General features: G+C 39.8%; 1 long non-coding RNA gene across 7 annotated transcripts in view; it reads left to right on the plus strand.

Moving 5' to 3' along the window:
* Positions 1-21255, plus strand: part of LOC121037880 (uncharacterized) — a 157119-nt gene that overhangs the window by 121569 nt on the left and 14295 nt on the right. For all 7 annotated transcript variants that reach the window (XR_005794039.1, XR_005794037.1, XR_005794040.1 and 4 more), the window contains one exon: positions 17578-17751. This is a non-coding gene — a long non-coding RNA (uncharacterized LOC121037880). The remainder of the gene's footprint in view (positions 1-17577; positions 17752-21255) is intronic.

Below are 21255 nucleotides of genomic sequence, written 5' to 3' on the forward strand. Positions count from 1 at the left end.
CTTCCTTCCTTCCTTCCTTCCTTCCTTCCTTCCTTCCTTCCTTCCTTTCTGTTGTTCTTTTGTTCTTTTTTCACTTACTGAACGTATGTGTCATTCAGTCCTACTTCCAGCAATGAAGACCCATGCGCCATTAAGAAACTTAACATTTATGTGGGAAGAAAGAAGGTGAACCACTATTATGAAGTAGTTTGATAAATTCAGTGTTAGGGATATGTACATTGGAAGAGTCCTCTACTCAGTCTGGGCTCAGTCGGTGTGTTGAGAAAGAAGAATTAAGATTAGAAAAGGCTGGAGCTCCTGGGTGGGTCAGTTGGTTGAGTGTCTGACTCTTGATTTGGGTTCAGGTCGCGATCACAGAGTCATGGGATCAAGCCCTGCATTGGGCTCTCTGCTGAGCTTGGATCCTGCTTCTCTTTCCCTCTTCCTCTGCCTCTCTTCCCTACTCATATGCACATACTCTCTCTCTCTCTCTCTCTCAATTGAAATTGCCTTAGGAAAGGCTATTTGGAGGAAGGGAGGCATGAGATGATAGTTTAGAATATAGGTAATATATAGGAAATATACTTAAGTGGAAAAGAAGAACAGAAAGAAGTGGGCAAAGCCAGTATACAAATGTGAGGGAATGAGACAGGAATACTCAGGAACCTGCAAATAGTTAGGTTTATCTGGAATTAGAGCTTGCATGAGAATTAAGCAGAGACTGAAAGGACTGTGGCACATAGGACACAGAGTTGCAGACGTGGGAAGGGCCAGATGTAGAAGGCTTTTTTGTACAGGTCAAAATATGTTTTTGAACACTTACATGCATTTCCAGGCATTGGCAATACACAAATTAGAAAAAAAGTCCCTGCTATAAATGAACTCAAAGTTTAGTAGGATAGGAGGATATGACAACAAATAATTGCAATAAATCCAATCCTGACAAGTATTTGGATACTATTCAAATGACTGGGAGCATGTGGAGAATTTTGATGTCAGGAGAATGTGATTACATTGCATTTCAGTGTCTTTCAGCATTGTAAAGAATGAAATGGAAGGTTGTGAAGCCAGAGATTAAGACATAGGAGATTCTACTGCACTGATTTAGGGAGATGAGAAGAAACTACCATTGGGGCAAGTGGTAACAGAGTTGTGTTGCATTCAAGAGATAGAATCGACAGAACTTGAGGAGTATTTGACTGTCATGGGAGAAGGGAATGCTGTAGAAGAGGGTGACTCTCAGATTTCTGACCTCAGAAATGGAGCAAGGAAGTTTGCTGTTCTTTTTCCTCTGTTGGAAGTTTGGCTTTTGCAGGGGCGTGTTGGGAAGGAAGTTCCTGCCTCTCTCCCTTTCTGTTTCCTTTGAGGAGGAGGGTTGGTTATTCAGCTTGGTCAGAGTTTGATGCACACTCACAATGATTTATGAGAGGGTGGGGCCGTTGTCCTCAAAATGAAGAATCAAGGAGAAGATCTCCCCTTCCTTTGTCTGTTCTTATGGGGGAGGGTTCTCTGCATCCTGTCTCCATCTGGGCTGTGAAACTGCCCTTGATGCTGACTGGGAAGCTGATACAGGCTCTGCCCTGTAGATACGTTACCCTGTTTCCTAAATGCTTGACTTGGGGCAAACAAGAATAAATAAGTAAAATTATCTTGGTAAATTTCTAGTACTGTACCCCAAAGCTTATGTTTTTGTTGTTCTTCACCAGCCATCAATAAAGGTGATATTTTGTCCCCATTCACCACTGATCTTTGCATATATGCTCTAGGGGCCAGAAACTTGGAAGCAGAGAGTTAGGTCCCGGCTTCTGAGGAGTGACTGAGTGCCGCTCGCCACCATAGGGGGACACAGAGTTAACTGTCTTCTCCCTCTAAGTCTTTTATCCAGCCACCCTTTCCTTTCTCAGGTGATGGGGTGACGTCTGCTTTTGCTCCAGCTCTAAAGCTTGATCATCATCTGTAATTTTCTCCTCTCTCATCACCAAGTTGCAGCAATTTCATCCTTGAAATGACCCTTGAGTCCATCACTTCCTTTCTATTTCAGTCATCCCAATTCCAGTTCAGGCTCCCATTATCTCTGACTTAGATGACTACAGAAGATTTTTAACCAGTTCTCTCTCCAGTTTTTTCTCACTGCTTTTGGAGTTTTCTTCAGTATATGCATTTGTGATCATATCACTGTTCTGCTCAAAAACTTCAAACTGGTTATTGCGTATGAGAACCACCTTCTGGGCACCTGAGTGGCTCAATCAGTTAAAGGTCCAACTTCAGCTCAGGTCATGATATCAGGGTTTTGGAGTTAGAGCCCTGCAACAGGCTCTCTACTGTCAGCATGGAGCCTGCTTCAGGTCCTCTGTCCCCCTTTCTCACTGCCCTCCCTCACGGGCACGTGCACTCAAGCACAGTCTCTGTCTCTTTCTCTCCAAAATATATAAACATTAAAAAACAAAACAAAAAAAAAAACAAAAAAAAAAAAACAAAAAAAACCAAGAACCACTTTCCAAGATGTGATGCCAGACTAGACAAGGGTGGTGCAAAGGAACTGGTTTGGGTGGTGGAAGATTTGGGTTCAGTTCTGGCTAGGTCTAGTTATCCTTGTGACCTTACAAGTTACTCTAGCTACTTGTTTCTCCACCTATAAAACAAGAGAGTAGAATTCGATGCTCTCACAGGTCCTATCCAGTTGTATGTTTCTCAGTGGCCGCATTTCTACTTTTCTAGCCTCATGGTTTTCAAATAAGGCTTGACTTAGAACAGGACACCACATTCTGCACTTTCTTATGTGTCATCACTTCACTATCACATGTGTTTAACAAGTGCTTCCTTTCCTATCTGTCACTGATTTCCTCTGTTGAGATCTTACTCATCTCTTAAGGCCCACATCAGACTCAACTTTCTCCACCAATCCTCTCATAATGGATTTAATCAGTTGGACTTAATCATTCCTTTGTTCTTGCTTTCAGAGCACTTGGTTTATAAATCATTGATGTTGTTCTGCAAGTGTCCAAGTATCTATTTTTTTTTTAATTTTTTTTCGACGTTTTTTATTTATTTTTGGGACAGAGAGAGACAGAGCATGAACGGGGGAGGGGCAGAGAGAGAGGGAGACACAGAATCGGAAACAGGCTCCAGGCTCCGAGCCATCAGCCCAGAGCCTGACGCGGGGCTCGAACCCACGGACCGCGAGATCGTGACCTGGCTGAAGTCGGACGCTTAACCGACTGCGCCACCCAGGCGCCCCAAGTATCTATTTTTTTCTCCCTGGTATGCTATAAACTCCTTAATGGGGAGGGTGCATGTGTATTCTTACTTAAATGTCTCCACCTTGACACTTTATGCATGGCAAGATCTTAGTTGATAAATATTGCTTAACTGAATGGACATGATAAACATGCTATTCATTAAGGAGCATTGGTTTTCAATGTGGTCACTTTGGGGACCCTCATTCATCAGACTTGACTGATGAATTTTCATATAAATTTTGGAAGTTTTCAAAAATTACATTCAGCCTCAAGGAACAAATATTTAGAGAGTGAATGTACTCTAATCTTTAAATTAAATTCCAAAATAAAATATCAAGGAGGTCTAGCACAGTGGGAGGCTGCTTGGATTAAGTGTAGCCCCTTAGAGTAACATTAATGGATAATACCCTCTTGGTTGCATGGTCTTTGCACTGTTCTATGGAATCATGAACAATATATTTATTTGTACTTTATCGCTTTCCAAGGATGTTTCAGTAACGTTCTTGTTTTGTCAAAAAAAAAAAAAATCAACTTTTTTCTGAAATGATGTATTCTCATGCAGATAAAAGTTGCTTGGTCATTGTACTCTGCATAAACTCTTACTTTAATGATGAAGATTCTGACCATGATGCTTCTTTACCCTAACTACTCATCAAACTGGAGTTAGAGCACAAAGCTCTAATTGTCTTTGTAAGCAGAGAGGAGTGATTAATTGCTGCCTATTCAAAAAGTCAGTTAATGGAAAGAAAAAGAAACCAGCCCAGTGTGGGATTCTGTCCTGCTTTTCTCAAGCAGAAATGCTCATCGGGGATTTGTCTGTTTCAGGCTCTTCAGATGTGGAGATAAAAACTTTAGCTAATTGTATCTTTAGAATGGGATAAACACTTGGGCTTTCTCTGGGTTTCAGCAGAGAAGTTCAGTGTCATTGATGATGCTTGCCATCTGAAACTGTACTTTCACAATCAGAGTAATTTTCCATTTAGGAGCCTCCTGCAGCAGCTGAACACTGGCAGAACACTCCAGTCCCCTGTGCTTGATAACTTCATGGCCTTTGTAGCACTGAGGGTGAGGAAGACGGTAGAGAAAATCTTCTTATATCTTAGCAACTAATTGATTTAGTAGGATTCATGACATTCAACAGACATCCTTATTACTCGCGTTGCCTTGTCCTAAATCCATCTCAGACCACTGTGACATGGAAATGCAATTTCTTTCTGGAGCTACTTAAGTAATCCCACAGTGTCTAATAATGTCCACTGTTCAGTCTGTTTTCCCAGCGTGCTACTTCTTCAGTTTTGTGACCTGATTTGAGTGAATGACATGCGTTTTGGGGGGAGAAGAGCTGATGTGTGGACGATTTAAAAAAAAGAAAGAAAAAAGAAAAAACAGGAACTTTCAAAAGGAGATTTCATTTTAAAATGGGAGAAATGATGCAGTACCAAGATTTCGATATGCAAATCAGCCAAAATAAACCGTGCTATGCGGTGTTTGACATGCACAATGTCATTTAATGAGGCATAGTTATCCAAGTTATTTGAACTGCTTAAAAATCACTGTTAGCATCTGGTGAGAATCTGCCAAGTTTTACAGCTAATCTTCACACACACAGGGCTGCACATCGCTTCCAAGATGGAGCAGACACCCTTGCTCATTTTGCTACCTGGAGTTCCTTCTCCCCCCTTCTCCTAAATTTTAAACTAAATTCTCAGTGGTCATTCCTTGATTCAGGAAATAGTACTTTGTGCCAAAGTCCCTTTTACTTATGGTGCTATAGTTAAGTATTGGGAGAGGGGTGTGTAAGTACCTGAGAAAGCTGGCTTGAGGTGGAGTTAAATAAACGGTGTGCAGGTGAGAAAAATAAAAGAGGATCCGATTTGTCTGGTGGGATGAGAAGGAGTTACTAGGAGTTCTAGGAACAAATGTTCCCTGCATCAGATGTTAGTTATCAGTGATACAAATAACCATCCTGGCTATATTGTTGGGTAGGGTAAGATCTCAGAGTACAGGGAGAGCATAGAATATTCTAGGTGCAGGGCTCATAGAGGAGGCAGCCTTTAATAATTTATTCACACGGAAAACAGATTTCTAAGTTGATTTTTAATAGTCACATTTGGGGGAGTTACCACATTACTTTAAAAATACAAATTTATCTAAGCCTAATCTATACAAGAATTGGTTTCCTTTCCTATATAAATATTGTCAAAATTTTCACCACATTGCCAAACCAATTTCTTCTTTCCTGGAACATATAAAATGGTTTTCTCGTGGTTCCCACAAGCAGAGTTTGTTTGAAAACATCATTCTTTTGTCCTGTTGGCTGGCCTTAATTATTTTTTATTTTCCTCTGGGGGATCAGAAGATTTGGCTGCTTTTTCTCCTTGAGGATAAAGCAGGAACTTCCAAATGCCCAGGAAAATAAATGTGTTCCTGACTAGGTGCCCAGTAGAATAATGTAGCTGAAATTATTGTTTTTTTATGATTATTAATACTGAATTATGCTGGTAAAATGGTCTAAGATCCTATGATGAGAAGAGCTGTATAAATATGAAATCACAGTGTTAAACAACAGCCGCATCCTCAAAGGATATTGGAAATTCACTTATCTAGATTTAAATATGAGAAAGAGCATGAAATGTGTTAGCTTTTGAGATAGGGATGTGGATAAATTTTCAGGTTCATATATAGTGATTATCTGAAGTCTATTCTGATTTATCCAGCTGGCTCTTCCCTACTGAATTGATAGCAGACTTTAATATACTGCATTTCTTTCATGTTTCAGCTACCATATGACTTTCACCATTAGGTAGTATGACACAGGGTGTGCTCTGGTAACAGCTGACCTTCAATAATTAGGGAACATCATCTTTGCTCTAAGTAAATAGAATACAAATGGCAGGCTTACTGTGCTGTTCCAGATTCTCTACATTTAAATTGGGAAATTTTAATTTTTTTAAATGTTTATTTATTTTTGAGAGACAGAGCACAAGCAGGGGAGAGGCAGAGAGAGAGAGAGAGAGAGGGAGAGAGAATTGGAAGCAGGCTCCAGGCTCTGAGCTGTCAGCACAGAGCCCAACATGGGGCTCGAATTCACGAACCGTGAGATCATGATATGAGCCAAAATTGGGTGCATGACCGATTGAGCCATTCAGGTGCCCCTGAACTGGGAATTCTAAAACATTCATTAGGAAAGATTTCTTTCATCTTTCTTTTTTCTTAAAAACTATTTAGGGTAAAAAGGTGTAGAATATTTATTTATCCAAGGCTAAGCCAAAGACCCCACAGGGGAGGCCAGTGCTATGCAAGGCTTATAGCAAGAAGGGGGTATTATCCTAGGGACCATGCCTAAGGGTGTTTCTTTTTTATCCCATTCCTCTGGACTCTCACTCACACCACGTTCTAATGGTTGTGAGAGCCAATCTCTCGTAATGCTTCTTTCTCCATTCTCTAAACCATCACTTGAAATTGTGGAGACATAGGGAATTATGGAGTGTATGGGGGCAAAGCAGAGAGGGAATAACTTAGGTGACTATTGACTTATTTCAGCTTTGTGTGTATCTTTCCAAACTCAGTTGGTGACATGGGGACCCTAGAATGGGTAATTTGGCAGAAGGAGGCTTTAAAACTTTTCCATTATTTCTGAGGCATATTCATTTGAAGTTTGTAACTTTAAGACAGACCATGGGGCGCCTGGGTGGCGCAGTCGGTTAAGCCTCCGACTTCAGCCAGGTCACGATTTCGCGGTCCGTGAGTTCGAGCCCCGCGCCAGGCTTTGGGCTGATGGCTCGGAGCCTGGAGCCTGTTTCCGATTCTGTGTCTCCCTCTCTGTCTGCCCCTCCCCGTTCATGCTCTGTCTCTCTCTGTCCCAAAAATAAAATAAAAATAAATAAACATTAAAAAAAAATTTTAAAAGACAGACCAAGTTTAGCTATTCATAAACCTCTATTAATTTTATAAAATTCCTTTGGAGTAGGGTTGTCAAATATAGCGAATAAAAGTGCAATGAATAAAAATATTGCATGGGACATACTTATACTAAAAAAATATTCATGCTTTATCTAAAATCCAAATTTAATTGGCCATTCTGTATTTTATCTAGCAATCCTATCTAGGAGACATTTTGGAGTTTACTACTGTCCCCCAGTTTTCTTGGGTTGATCTTGATGTATTAACACTCAGGAAACATTTTAATTACCAAAAGCAAAACAGCTACATCAGGGTAGGAGTCAGAATTCATCTGTGTCATTGGCTATAGGCCTCTTGATATGCCTGCCTTCCAGAATTGTTTTTGGTAAATATTTCATATACCCTATTGAACAGAACAGATACACATAGTTAGGGGTTTCTGTAAAACTCTCCCAAAGCTATTTCACTTTCTATGGACAATGTTGGCTACCACTGTGGAGAGAGGTGGAGACCAGTGGGAACGATCACTATTGCCTTTGCAGTCTCAGCAACCTAGGAGCCTTGTTGACAGAAGTCCAGAAGGGCAAGAACACTAGGGACAGCCTCAGCTCCACAGGCCCACAGCAGCAGGGTTGAGGAGAATAGCTGTGCCATAAGGGTAAGGCTGTCCCTCTGCAATGTCCATGTTTCCATCACTAGGAGTCTGGAACTCTTCAAGCTCCTGAGTAAGAGCTCACTCATCTGAATAACAACCCACTCTTTTTTATTTTAAAGGTTGTATTTATTCTTGAGAGAGAGAGTTCATGCAGAGAGGGGCGGGGGTGGGGGTGGGGACAGAGGATCTGAAGTGGGCTCCGTGCTGACAGCAGAGAGCCTGATGTGGGGCTCAAACTCAGGAGCCACCAGGAGATCATGACCTGAGCTGAAGTTGGATGCTCACCCGACTGAGCCACCCAGGTGCCTCTGAATAAGAACCCACTCTTAAAGGAGGAGAGAGCTCATGACCCATGAGGACTCCTCTTACCATGCCCTTTACTCCTATTCAGGTCACTTACTAAAAGAGGCCCAGGAATTTCAAATGATTCCAGACTCTCATCCCCATTGCCTCACTTCTTATCTCCCGAACCTTATTAACTTCTTCTGGAAAAAAGTTCAACCAGCTAAAAACCTCCCTATGTCTTAAACCTCTTCCTTGGAAGTTCTTTTCACTTTTCTTGTCTAACTAAAGCCTGGCATTACTTCCTGTGGAGGTCCCTCAAATATGGCACTTTCCTCTCCTATGTTCCTTGTAGAAAGGGATAAAAGCAGGTTCGGCAGGTTGCTTACTACTTCTTATCATTTCTAGATCATTCTTTCTACCCTCCTCTTCCTTAAAAATATTCAACTTTTACCCTCCATCATCAGAGTACAGTATCATTCGTACACATTTTGTTGCAACCATCCACTGCCCCATCCATCCCTTTGAATAATGCACTTCACCTCTCGAAGATTTTAGCTCACTGTCCCTCACACCAATACCATTCCTGTCACATTCTTGGTGGTTTCAAATCCAGGTATATGATCTCTCCAGTATTCTGTACTCTCTGTTTCTTTGCCTCACTGGACCTCAGTCAACCACTCCTCTGACTATAATCTGATCACTTCATTACCCATACACATCTGTTATCTTGATTTCAAACATCCCATTAACCGCTTACCACCCCATCCCTATCTCCCCAGTTTACTCCCTCAATTACAGGCTTCCCTATTATCTGAAAGAGCATTCCTATGAAACCTTTCATAAGCCAAATGGCATAAAGCAAAGAAGCAATTGCCATTCATTTATATGGAAACGTTTTTGAGTGTTGCAAGACCCCCCCCCAAAAAAAAACCCTCTCTTCGGCTTTTCCGATACCTTAGGACACATCTTGCTAACAGATGCACAAAATAAGTCGAAAAAGCACAGATGCTCACAGACACAGTTCAAAGCTATGGTGGCTTGAGGCTGAGATGCTGAGTGTAGCTCCTGGGGAAGGCGCATGGCCCTGCCGTTGTCACTGCTCTGTGTGTGCTGCCTCAATAACTGCTCGCTGCAAAACTGTGGTTTTTGTTTTTTCTCATAAAAGTAATAATCATCTTGGATTTCTTTCAGTTCACGAGACAGGCACTCCTGTAGGTCTTTCAACAAAGTGAAGTGGAGTAACAGGAACTTTCAGAAAGCAAGGGATACCTGTACGGCAACTGCAACAATTTTTCAAACCTCCCTCCACTACCTTTTCACTAGCCCTAAATCCCTAACCTCCTCTCTTAATCCCTTATCTAGTTTAAAATATATAGCCCTGGGGCACCTGGGTGGCTCAGTCAGTTAAGCATCTGACTCTTGATTTTGGTTCAGGTCATGATCTCAGTGTTCGTGAGATTGAGCCCTACGTTGGTCCCCACACTCCCAGTGGGAGCCTGCTTGGGATTCTCTTTCTCTCTCTCTCCCTCCCCTGCTTGCATGTGCGTGTGCTCTCTCCTTTCAAAATAAATAAATAGAAACTTAAAAAAAAATCTATATATGGCCCATCATTGTACTCATTCACTTGCAAATACTCTCAACTCCTTTGCCCCCTTTCCCTTTGTTATATTGGGCTAAATCATACTGGGCTAAATCATAATCTTGGTTAAAACAAGCTTTCAGAGTATTTCTGTGATTGAATCCAGTCTAATATATGTAAGACAAAATGCCCAATCCCTGATGACTGGTTTCATTTTAAACACATAATCATTACTTTCAAGGTAGACCTTAATGCTACCAGCCATCTTACCAATCTACACGTTCTCCCGGGTTCCTAGATTAGTGCCGTGTACTTCCTCTCTTTCATTCCTTCTGAGCACTCCACCCCCCACCCCTTCCTAACTCTCACCTAACAACCCTGCTTTCTACTTCCCTGGTAAAATAAAAGAAATCAGAAGAAACCTCCACATGTTCTAATCACCTGTCTTCATCTTAAGATGAAAGAAAACCGCTTTTCTTTGACTGTAAATAAATGGTATTCCTGGAGAAGACCAAATACTCCTTGAGTGATTAGACCCCATGCTGTCTCCCCTACTCAGAGACATTTCAGCAACTCTCCCCCACCTCCTTTTTTTTTTTTTTTTTTTTTGTAGCTCACCTATCCCCCTCTGTTGGATTATTCTCATTAGCTTGTAATTGTGTTGTTATTTTTCCAATATTAAAACAAAACAAAACCAAAACCAAAAACAAAAACACCTCATGACTCTGGTTTCTCCTCTAGATATTAGATCTCTCAAACTCTCCAGAGAGTTATCTATGCTCACTGACTTGCTGTTTCTAATTACTCCACTCTCTTCTTAACCCACTCAAATCATCTTTAAATTCCCACTGTACCGCTGAAACTGGTCTTATCAGGGTCACCTATGGTTTTCTTATGGCTTAATCTAAAGATTATATCTATATCTCATCTCACTAGAGTAATCAGAAGCATTTGACGTAGAAACCCTCTCTGTCCTTGATATATTTTCTTCATTTGACTTCCAAGACACCACATTTACCTAGTTTTCCTTTTACTTTTAGAGGTACAGAACTACCATGCCCTTCATGTCTATAATTTCTAAACATTGGAGTGTGCCAGGGATAACTCCTTAAACTTTTTCTCTTTTCTATTAATTTTCCCTATTCCCGAAAGGATATCATCTAATTCATGTTTTAAAATACCATCTACATGCATATGATGTCATGTTTATGTCTCATGCCTGGACCACTTCTCTGAACTTCAATATCCAAGTGCATCCAAATATTCCATATATACGATCCTTACCTGATGTTCCATGGGGATGTCTAACAGATATAACATACTCAACATTTCCCAAATAGATCTGCTCACATCCCCTCCACCCCACCTCCAAATCTGTTCTTACAGTTGTTTTCCATATCTTTACTAATGGAAAATTCATCTATGTACTTATTCTAGCCAAAATTTTGGTGTTATCATTGACCCGTCTCATTTTCTAGCATTCCACATATGATTTGTCCAAATTCTACTGACTTTGCCTTCAAAATATTTTCTAAATATATCCCATTCTTACCATCTCCACTACAACACCTGAATGATGTGCCTAAATTAATTCAGTAGACTCCTGATTTTCCTGCTTTGGCTCTTACCCTTTTTGGTCTATTTCCAACATAGCAGTTAGAGATATTGGGAAGTGTGACTTAGTTCATATCATTTTCTGCTCGCATGGTTCTCTTATCTTTTACTAGGCCATGTATTGTCAACTATACCTCTCTGACTTTATGTTCTACCACCATTGCCCTCATCCATTCCATTCTGACCACAGAATGGAGGCTTATCTACCCATTTAATCTAAATTTCAACTCCTTGCCTCCATCCCCACACTTTTTTCCTTCTTAACCAAATTTATATCTTTTTAGACTATCTAACAATTCCATAAATTTCTTAGTTACTTGATATACTGTCTGTCTTCCTGATAGAATCTAAGCTCAACACAGGCAAGATTGTTAGTCTATTTTATCCTCTGCTACATATCCTCAGTGTCTTGGCACATAGGAAGTACTCAAATATTTATCAAATAAATGAATGAAAGTATGAACACTCATGGACGATGTTCCTGAATCTGTGAGGCATATAAAATGAACAACACTGTGGGTGTTATTCACTTTATTCCTGAGTATTTTATGGATGCAAACATACTTTTTCAGAAGACTTGGAAAATAGCCCTAGAGAAATGTATGTATTGGGGATCATTGCCTAGGTTGTGAGATAATTTTAAGAGAATGAAGGTTGTTTTTGTGGAGTAAGTAGCATTCTGGGGGCTAAAACTATTAGGAAAAAAAAAGGCAGTTCCTTCTCAATGTGGTAGAATATTTAAATGAAGTGGCAGAGGCAGGGGGAGATTTATAAATAAAATGACCAACTTGCTTAGCTGTACATAAATCATCTTTCGTATTGAAAGGGACCAGGAATAACAAGATGCGAGTACTTGAGCAGAAATAAGGCTTGATTTGTCATTTTTCAAAAGGAGGTATTACTATATGGCCTACCCTGATTTTGTAGTGAGCTTCTGTTATTATCAAATGATATGGTTATAGAAATATACTGTAGCTTCTGAAATGCAACACAAATGCAAGGGATTATTTTGGGGTGCCACTGGCCAAGAAATGATCCAGTAGGGAGTGTGAAGCAATCAACAGTCAACAGAATGAAAATCCCAATTTATCTAGAGGCTTATTGGTGGCTATTAGGGAGAGGTAGAATGTGGTTAAACCAGCGTGGTCTGATGGATTATTGTGGTCTACAGTGCGTAAGAGGTTAAGGCAACTGATTTGAAATCTAATGGAATTTCTGTGTGCAGTTTGGAGTCTGCTCCCAGTTAACTCCTCGGGGCTATAATGTGATTTGAAGTGGAGGATGGATTGAAGGCATAGAGCAGGTTTCAAGAATCTGCGTGCAAAGTAAACAGCATCTGGCCAATCACTTTGGTGGGCATGAATTCCAAAGAAGGGATCACCAGAGAGTCCATGATAAATGCCTTGGTAATGTTATAAATGTGAAAGACAAAAGATCGTAGGGCAACACCGAACAAAGCAAAAGGTCGTGGGCTTAAAGGTTGAGCAGATCTTGGGGCTGGCTAATAGGAGTGGCAAATCCTGGTAAAGCTACAGAAAATGTGGCAAATCAAAATACTCTGATTATGCCCACACCCGGGTCTTGCTACCTTTGTAGTTATGAAGTTTTTCCTCATTTCCTAACCTCCTGCAGCAATTTAAGCCTGTCTCCTCTTTTATAGTGGTCATAAAATTATTCAGCCTCCTTTTAAAATACAGCTCCTGCATTTGACTCTCTGATCTCCTGCAGCACTGATTTCCACTGTGTGCAGAAGTATTTCATTTTATTGGTTTTTAAATTTTCTTACTGCGCCATTCATATGAGTACTTATTCTCATATTGTGCAATGGCATTTTAAGCCTAGAATTGATAACTTTGTTCCCCCTGTACCTTTCCTAATCTTAAATGGTGCAATTAAGTTCCTTTCTAACTATGCTCATTGTCAGGCTGGAGAAACCAGGTTTTTATAATCTTTCATTGCATGTCAGTCCTGCCAGACACCTTACCTCCCTCACAGGCCTAATCTGGACCTTTCTGCTAAGCACACTGAGCCCTACCCTATAATCACCACCAGGCAGCAATTGTGAAATACTTTGAAAATTGTGAGGTCATTACCTGACAAAATCTTACATTTAGGTAATGCTTTTATCCCTGAAGATACCTGTTGTTCTTTGCCAACAATCTCAACACTCCGGACAGCATCTGTGCATGTCAAAAATGTACATCAAAAAGTACATGTCAGTGTGTGTCTGTGTGTAGCTCCCTGAAAGGGGTTTGCCCCATCTTTGTGCCCCCTGCAAGGCAAGGGGGATAAGGATAGATAGAATGGTCTTGCGGGTCTCCTGGAAAGAAACCATGTTTGCTGTCGCTGCAGGCTGGTCGTTTTGGGTGGCCAACCAAAAGCCAAATAATAAAGCCAAATAAAATAAAACAGAACATTGAGCAGTTGCTAGAGGCAAAGAAAAGTGTCAGTCTAGGCTTTTGTTATGGCTGTGCCGTAAGCATCGGTGCATGGAAGCAGCTCTGGACTGGCACTAGGATGATGCTGTGTAATTTGAAGCAGGAAAAGCACAGATGCTGGTTTATTAAATATCTGCAGGTTTTAGTAGTCTTGTGTAGCTTCCTTTCAAAAGGAAGGGAAAAATCCCTCCAAAGGGGGTTCACAATTTTCGGTTCACCTGATTTGAAGCTCTTTGGCCTGTGTGTGTGGCTCTTACCTCAGGGATGGTTTGACCAACTCTTTTATGAACCTGCCCAGGGAAGGTAGGGGCTCATTTTTGAGGACAGCAACAAAATTGCTTTGATGATATTTAATGCCATCTTTTCAGAGATCATGCATGGTACGGGCTTTCCCGATGATCAAATAATAACATGAAGCAAAGAAGCATCTGCTGGTATTACATGTTGTAAGGTCCAGAAATGCAGATGAATTTGGCAGAAGACACATAAATAGCCAGTGCTAGACTCTGAAATGCAGAGCCAGGGCTAGCGCTGAGACCCCTGGGACCATTTTACTTCTCCTCATACGTTTTTGTCTTGGGTGCCAAATTTAGGGAGGAGCTAATGAACTCAGCACTTGAGCTAAATAATATTCCAAAGAAATTTTTAAATCAAAAGTCGTACAACAAAATCCACATGGAATAAAATATCAGAATTTTCCATAAAGGCAGCCCCAGGATAAGTGGTGTTTTTCCTTTTGCGTCAGAATCCAGTGTAGCTTGGCATGAGACTGTTGCAATTGTACAGACCACCCCATCCCGCATCTACTGGTGGTGATGACACCTAACTGCTCTCAGCTGCGTAAGACTTATTCCCTGGCACCTTTCTTAGGAATATCTCAAGTTTGGTATCTACGTTTCCAAGGAACCATTGAACTCCAGAGTGTAACTTATGTTTCCTTGGGCATTACATTCCTACCGATATCATGGAAGATACTGCTCAGGGGATTGAAAATGGTACTATTTTGTGGTGCTTGTTCTCAAGCTCAGATCTCTAATATATAGAGCAGTGCTGCACTTGAGTATTATTTTAATTAATATGATATATATAATGCACTGATCCAAATAAGAAGAAGAGAAAAGAATATAGGATTTTTACAGAATTTTTATAGAATCTCAATTACTTAAAATGGACAAATATATAGAACTTGAGAATTAAGGGCAACTTATGTTCCTGATGTGACCTTGCAGTGATATACTGTGGACAAGTTCAGAATATCACATCTAGGGTAGTCTCACCACTCACTCCTCTTCTACTTAAGGCTCTACCTGAGTTGCTAACAGTCACAACAGGGCAGGATGGGGATTAACGGGACTGTCCATTCATAGTTTATAGCTCAATTGCAGAATTGGGCATGGCCCAGAGGCCAAAACAGGTCTTCCTTTTTCATTCCTGTTGTCTTGAATTAATCTATCCAGTTACAAGAGGGTAGAGGATGGGGGGGGCACTGACTTACCTTATTCTTTCTTAGGAGACTAGAGGTTGAGATAAATGTTCATTGTTTTCAGGCAGACAGAGCCAAGAAGCTGGGCCATGAATGAATAGAGCCCCTCCCCATGTTAATTCCACCCTATAGATAATAGTAGCTGGTGCATATGAGTTTCTTACCAGAATTAATCACTGGGAGAGAGAGCATATAAGTATAGGCTGGTAGATGTATTTCCTATAGAAGGCAGAGCTACTGATGAAAAAGCCAATTTTGTAAGCCTGGCTTCTTTTTCCTCATCAAGCTCCATGTACTTGCTTGAGACCATTATCCAAATAAGTAATTATCAACAATTTCAAGGGTCATGGTTATCAGCACACTGCGGAAAAGATTAGGTTCAGCTCTTACAGGTAAAACAAACAAAACAGAATAGAAGAAAAATTAACAGTGGCTTGGACAAGATGAAAATATATTTGTTTTCACATAAAAGTCTAGAGGTAGATAGTTCAAGGGTGCTATGGTGCCAGGACTCAGATCTCTTCTGTTCTGTTCTACCATTTGTGTCTTCCATTATTAAGGTCACCTTATGATACAGAATGGTCAGTCTAGCTTCTGTCATCAAACCACCACATTCCAAACAACATCAAGAAGAAGCAGATACAGAGTAAAAGGTGGACATTAGCTGACTCTTTAAAAAAGCATTAGGGGCCCCTGGGTGGCTCAGTCGGTTAAGTGTCTGACTTCGGCTCAGGTCATGATCTTACGGTTTCGTGGGTTTGAGCCCCACATCGGGCTCTGTGCTCACAGCTGGGAACCTGGAGCCTACTTCCGATTCTGTATTTCCCTCTCTCTCTCTGTCCCTACCCCACTGGTGCTCTGTCTCTGTCTCTGTCTCTCAAAAATAAATAAACATTAAAAAAAATAAAAAAATGAAAAAGCATTAAAAAACTGCCATTTGATTTATGCTTGTATCCCACTGTGTAAACTTAGGTCCCTGGTCACACCTAGCTACAAGAGAAGGTAGAAAGGTGACATATTCTGCATGAGCAGAAATCGGAAGGAGGACATATTAAGGAAGAAGAAGAAAATAGCTATTGGATACCTAGCAGTCTTCGCATAAGAACAATTATTGGTCTCGGAAGTCTGAATTATGGTACTTCCACATTGGAAGGGCTGGATTCTCATTGATGCAGCCCAGTTAGTCAAACAGTAGGTGGCTGAAATTGTAAATGCATTGATTTTTGTGTCATGTTCTTTATCTTTTATCTTTTATAAACCTGTTTTTATTATCTGATTGCCTTATCAGAACATAATTATACTTAAATTCTTACTTTCTTTATATTTCTTAATGATCATCTGATTATTTTCTCTGCTACCTTTAACTTTGTCTTTCTAGGTAAAATTAGGTGTCACCTTATTTACCACTGCATTCTAGTTCACTGTAACTTACAGCTGAACCTCACCCACCTCTTACTTTATAGACTACTTGAAAATATTCTAAAGCAATGTATAAAAATGCCACATGGATACATACACTCATATGTGAAACGTGAAGGGTTACGCTTTGATTTTCAGTGGATATGCATAAAACTTAATATCTACTTCAACATAACAGCAGGTTTAAGTTATTATTACTTTAACATTAAGAATGTATTTGCTCCTACCAAAAGCATAAAAAGATTTAGGACTTTTGTGATTGTTAGCTTTAGAAAGTTAAGAATGTATGGTTCTCACATTCCTTGAGGGATCCAAATGTCCATAAGTAGAATGAGGAAAAACGTATCTACTTCCTGAAGACACTAAGTGATATACCATTTGAGAACACCACTATATTTTCATTCATATGGCTACTGGGCTAGAAATCGGATGAATTCGATTTATTGCTGAGAAAGCTATCCAGATGCCCAGCATCTGTATCTCATTTAATGGAGTTTATAATTGTGATGATTGTAGAGTTCTAAGGATATATCCATTGAGAATGCCAAAGATATACAGCATCATTTCAATTTCATGAAGGTCAAAACCTGCATAAGATAATGTCTCTTATAATTTAGAAATAAGAGAGTCAATTATGTTAGAAGCTGCATAATGTTTATGATTCTCCAGCTCTTTGCTAGAAGGAATTATTAAACAGCCATGTGAATAGAGAGAAAATTCATCTGCCCAGGGAAATAAATGGTAAATTTAGCAATTTTGGAATGGGACAATATTAAGATATGGTGAAAATACCCATTTATTAAATTCTAATAACTTAATAGTAATAACTTTAATGATATCTGTTATTAAGGATATGGCAGCAAATTTCTCTTCTTCACTCTTGGTTTAACTCATTATTTTGGTCGCCATATGCTCAGAATCTATTCTGTACTATTCTGTTTAGTCTATTCCTACATAATTAATGATCGTTAATAAATTGGCAGGAGGTGGAGCAATCAAATACAATCAGTTCATATTGAGACAACTTCAACTTGACACAAAGAAATATTCTATGTGCTTTCCTCTGGTTGATTTCCAGTTTCAGAAGTCCTAGACTGCTGGCCCTTACAACTTTACCTGGATGGGAGTCATAAATCTCAAGTCATTGATCCTCAAACGTAAGTGGCTATTTTTTTAAAATTTAAGTTCCTCTAATAAAGGTAGGATCTGTGCTTATTAAAGTTGTCCCTATAGACTGTAAATTGTGACATTACATTCAAGATTAACAGTGTGAGGCCAGTGAGATTTTTGTCTTCCATAAATAAAAAAATAGTCTCAAAGTCAGACTTTAAGGATAGGCCAGGAGGCTGAAGCAAGTTCCTTATATCTTGTGGATCTTATTAAGGTTCCTTCTAGATAATTGCTGCTACATAAGCTAAATTTATCTGCCAATGAGAAAAAAAAAAAAAAAAGAAATCAATACAATTGGCCAAAAGAAAGCATATGATGCTCTTGACCATAGAAGTCATTACCTAAGTTGATAACAAGTAAGTAAATAACACTGAAATACAGCCAACTTCACGACCCACCAGAAAGTAAAGAGAACAGAGAAAGCCAAATGAATGGAGCAAACTTTGGTGCTTTGTTATTTGTTGCTTTGATTAGCACTAAGCTTGCTATGCTAGTCAAAAGACAGGAGCACCTGGGTGGCTCAGTAGGTTGAGCGTCTGACTCTTGATTTCAGCTCAGGTCATGGTCCCAGAGTTATGGGATTGAGCCCCGTGTTGGGCTCAGGGCTGATGGCGCAGAGCCTGCTTGGGATTCTCTTTCTCTCTTCCTCTGCTCGTGCTCTGTCTCTCTCTGTCTCTGTCTTTCTAAATAATGATAAATAATACTACTAATAAAAAATAATAAAATCCTCATTCTTTAAAAAAAAAATAGAACTGGAAATTTAGATTATCACCACACTAACGTTTCCACTCATGTTAGCTTTGGTTCCAGTTTGGAGCTTTTAGGTCTCCTGTTTGCCTTTGTATTTAATGTTTGTAACCTTTTCTTTTCTTTTTTTTTTTTTTTTAACATTTATTTATTTTTGAGACAGAGAGAGACAGAGCATGAACGGGGGGAGGGTCAGAGAGAGAGGGAGACACAGAATCTGAAACAGGCTCCAGGCTCTGAGCGGTCAGCACAGAGCCCGACGCAGGGCTTGAACTCACAGACCGTGAGATCATGACCTGAGCCGAAGTCGGACGCTTAACCAACTGAGCCACCCAGGCGCCCCTGTAACCTTTTCTAATCATTATAAAATTAGATAGGCTTGGATGTTGTGAAATAACGTTAATTTATGATTGTCTTTTACACTTTTACTCTGTCAACATTTTACGATTTGTAAAGTAAATAAGGAACTTCTAAAAGCACCAGTGGGGCGGCATGAATTTTTGTTTTCCTGGATAAAGAAAATCTTTATAATCTAAGACTACCTCAAGCAGTGTTTATGATAAGTTCTTGATAAAAGGAGTATAACAGCAATCCCCATACAAATCTTTCTTAAGGCACCATGACTATACAGAATCAAAAACTTTCTGTTCTCTCCTTGTTTGGAAATTGTAAGCAGATCTTCCTCACTGAAAACATTTCAATTGCTTGAGAGACTATATAGGACCATTTCAGTATTTTTAGCTTTCAGAGAGTTCACTTCTCAAGAAACATCTTGTCCCGAAGAAATGTTTGGAGATCCATGGCTGTGATATAAAAGGAAGTGCTGTGCAGTGAGAACACACTTTATGTTAACTCATCAGCTGGAAATGTCAGAAAACGTTCCTAAAAAAAGTGAACACTCCTGTTTTCTTTTTTTTTTTTTTAGTTTTTTTTTTGTTTTGTTTTTTGTTTTTTGGTTTTTTTTTTTTTTTTGCCAGGGAGCTAGTGACCAGACACATCCATTCAAGCTGTATCATCAGGACTTTCACACAGACACACACACATACAGACGCGGACACACACACACACACACACACACACACACACACGACTCACATTTACCAACAAAGCTAATTGAAGATATAATCGCAGGACTAAATGTAATTTGCTATCTCCTTGCTAGTGTCAGCTAGTGGCCACTTTGCTACAGGCTATCATTTTTATTGCCAGTGGGAGTCAGTGATAGGCATAGAATTATTGCCTGATAATGACACCATTACTGTGTGTCACTACTGTATTTGGACTTGGGGCTATTTGTAACTTGTTTGATTCCCAGCACAGAGCTGTAACTGAACAGAATATTCTAAATGTGCACATTTGTTATCCAGATACCATAGATCAGGGTCAGCAGGGAAGCAACAGACAGTACATTCAGGGCTGCTGTAAGCTCACGTTGAGTTATGTCTGTGCACCCAAGTCAACACCATTCACTCTTGGCATTTTCAGGTGGCACAGCGTCTGCACTGGTAATTTGTGCGTATTTGTGATCAAAAGTAGGTCCAGTAAGGGAAGCCATATGGTTTGTCGTTCAAGTCTGATGCATTTGTGAAGTAGCAGATGCAAAATCGAGCACACCTGGAATTCAGAGGCAGAAGCCCTGACAGAGCAATCTGTTGTAGAACACTATGTATGCTTGAGGATTTGTGGGGATGAAGTCCCTACAGAAAAAAATCTGCCTTGATATAACCCACATCTTAATATATAATATACAGTGGCTGTTGGGCTTTTTTTTTTTTTCATGGCTGGATACATTTACATTCACATTAGTTTTCTGTGACAATTGAATAACTAGGGCAGCAAACACTTCCTTTACTTGAAGGAATAAAAAGAGTAGGATGTATCGTAAGAAAATTCAGGCAGTGCCTTAGCTATATTGTTTTGCAGTGTAGAATCTTTGTGAATATAGGGAGTGCACTTACCTATGATGAGTGGTGTGTGTGGTCATGGCTGAGTTGTGGAACTACATGTGGGTGGCTTCTTTTGCATTAATTTGTGTTCTACTTGTAGTGGGAGTGCCTCTGGTCCAGAGGTAGACAGTGTCGCAGAATGTCACATGGGTTGTGCATACTAGATTATTAAGGTCAAATATTATTGTATAAAGCAGGACTCAGGAGGGAATTGAACCAAGGCACAATCTGATTCTAGTGCATTTGGCAGTTAAAAATCCCTCTTTTCTCTCTATTGTGTGTTCACGTAGTAACTCTGAATAACTGACAATCAGGGATAGTATAGGCACAAACAGACGGAGAAGCTTCACGGTGTAAGGATATATAGAAAAGACTCCTTTGGTTAGCATGGTATGTCAACATTTGAGCTGACACCTGAGGATACATTAACCCATCTTAGAAGAAACTTCAAGATATTTTTTGCCAGTAGGAAACAAGACAACAACAAAAAAGAGCAAAGATAGCTGCAGTGGTCAAAAGATGTGCTTCTGTGTCCAGAAATTGTGTTAGCTTAGGGGAATGTCACTGTGTAGATTAAGAAGAAATTTCAAGATTTGACAAGTTTTATGTAGTTTAAAATGAGAATTATATTAAAGGAGAGTATCATTATCTTCAACTGATACCATATTCTAGTAGCACTTACACAAACTGAAAAAAAGTGAACCAAGCAAATTTTGAAGTAAAAGTCAACAACGGGTTTCTTTCTTTCTCTTTCTTTCTTTCTTTCTTTCTTTCTTTCTTTCTTTCTTTCTTTCTTTC

This window comes from Herpailurus yagouaroundi, unplaced genomic scaffold, assembly GCF_014898765.1.
Source record: "Herpailurus yagouaroundi ecotype Mexico unplaced genomic scaffold, PumYag 164, whole genome shotgun sequence".
In the NCBI taxonomy this organism is placed as follows: domain Eukaryota; kingdom Metazoa; phylum Chordata; class Mammalia; order Carnivora; family Felidae; genus Herpailurus; species Herpailurus yagouaroundi.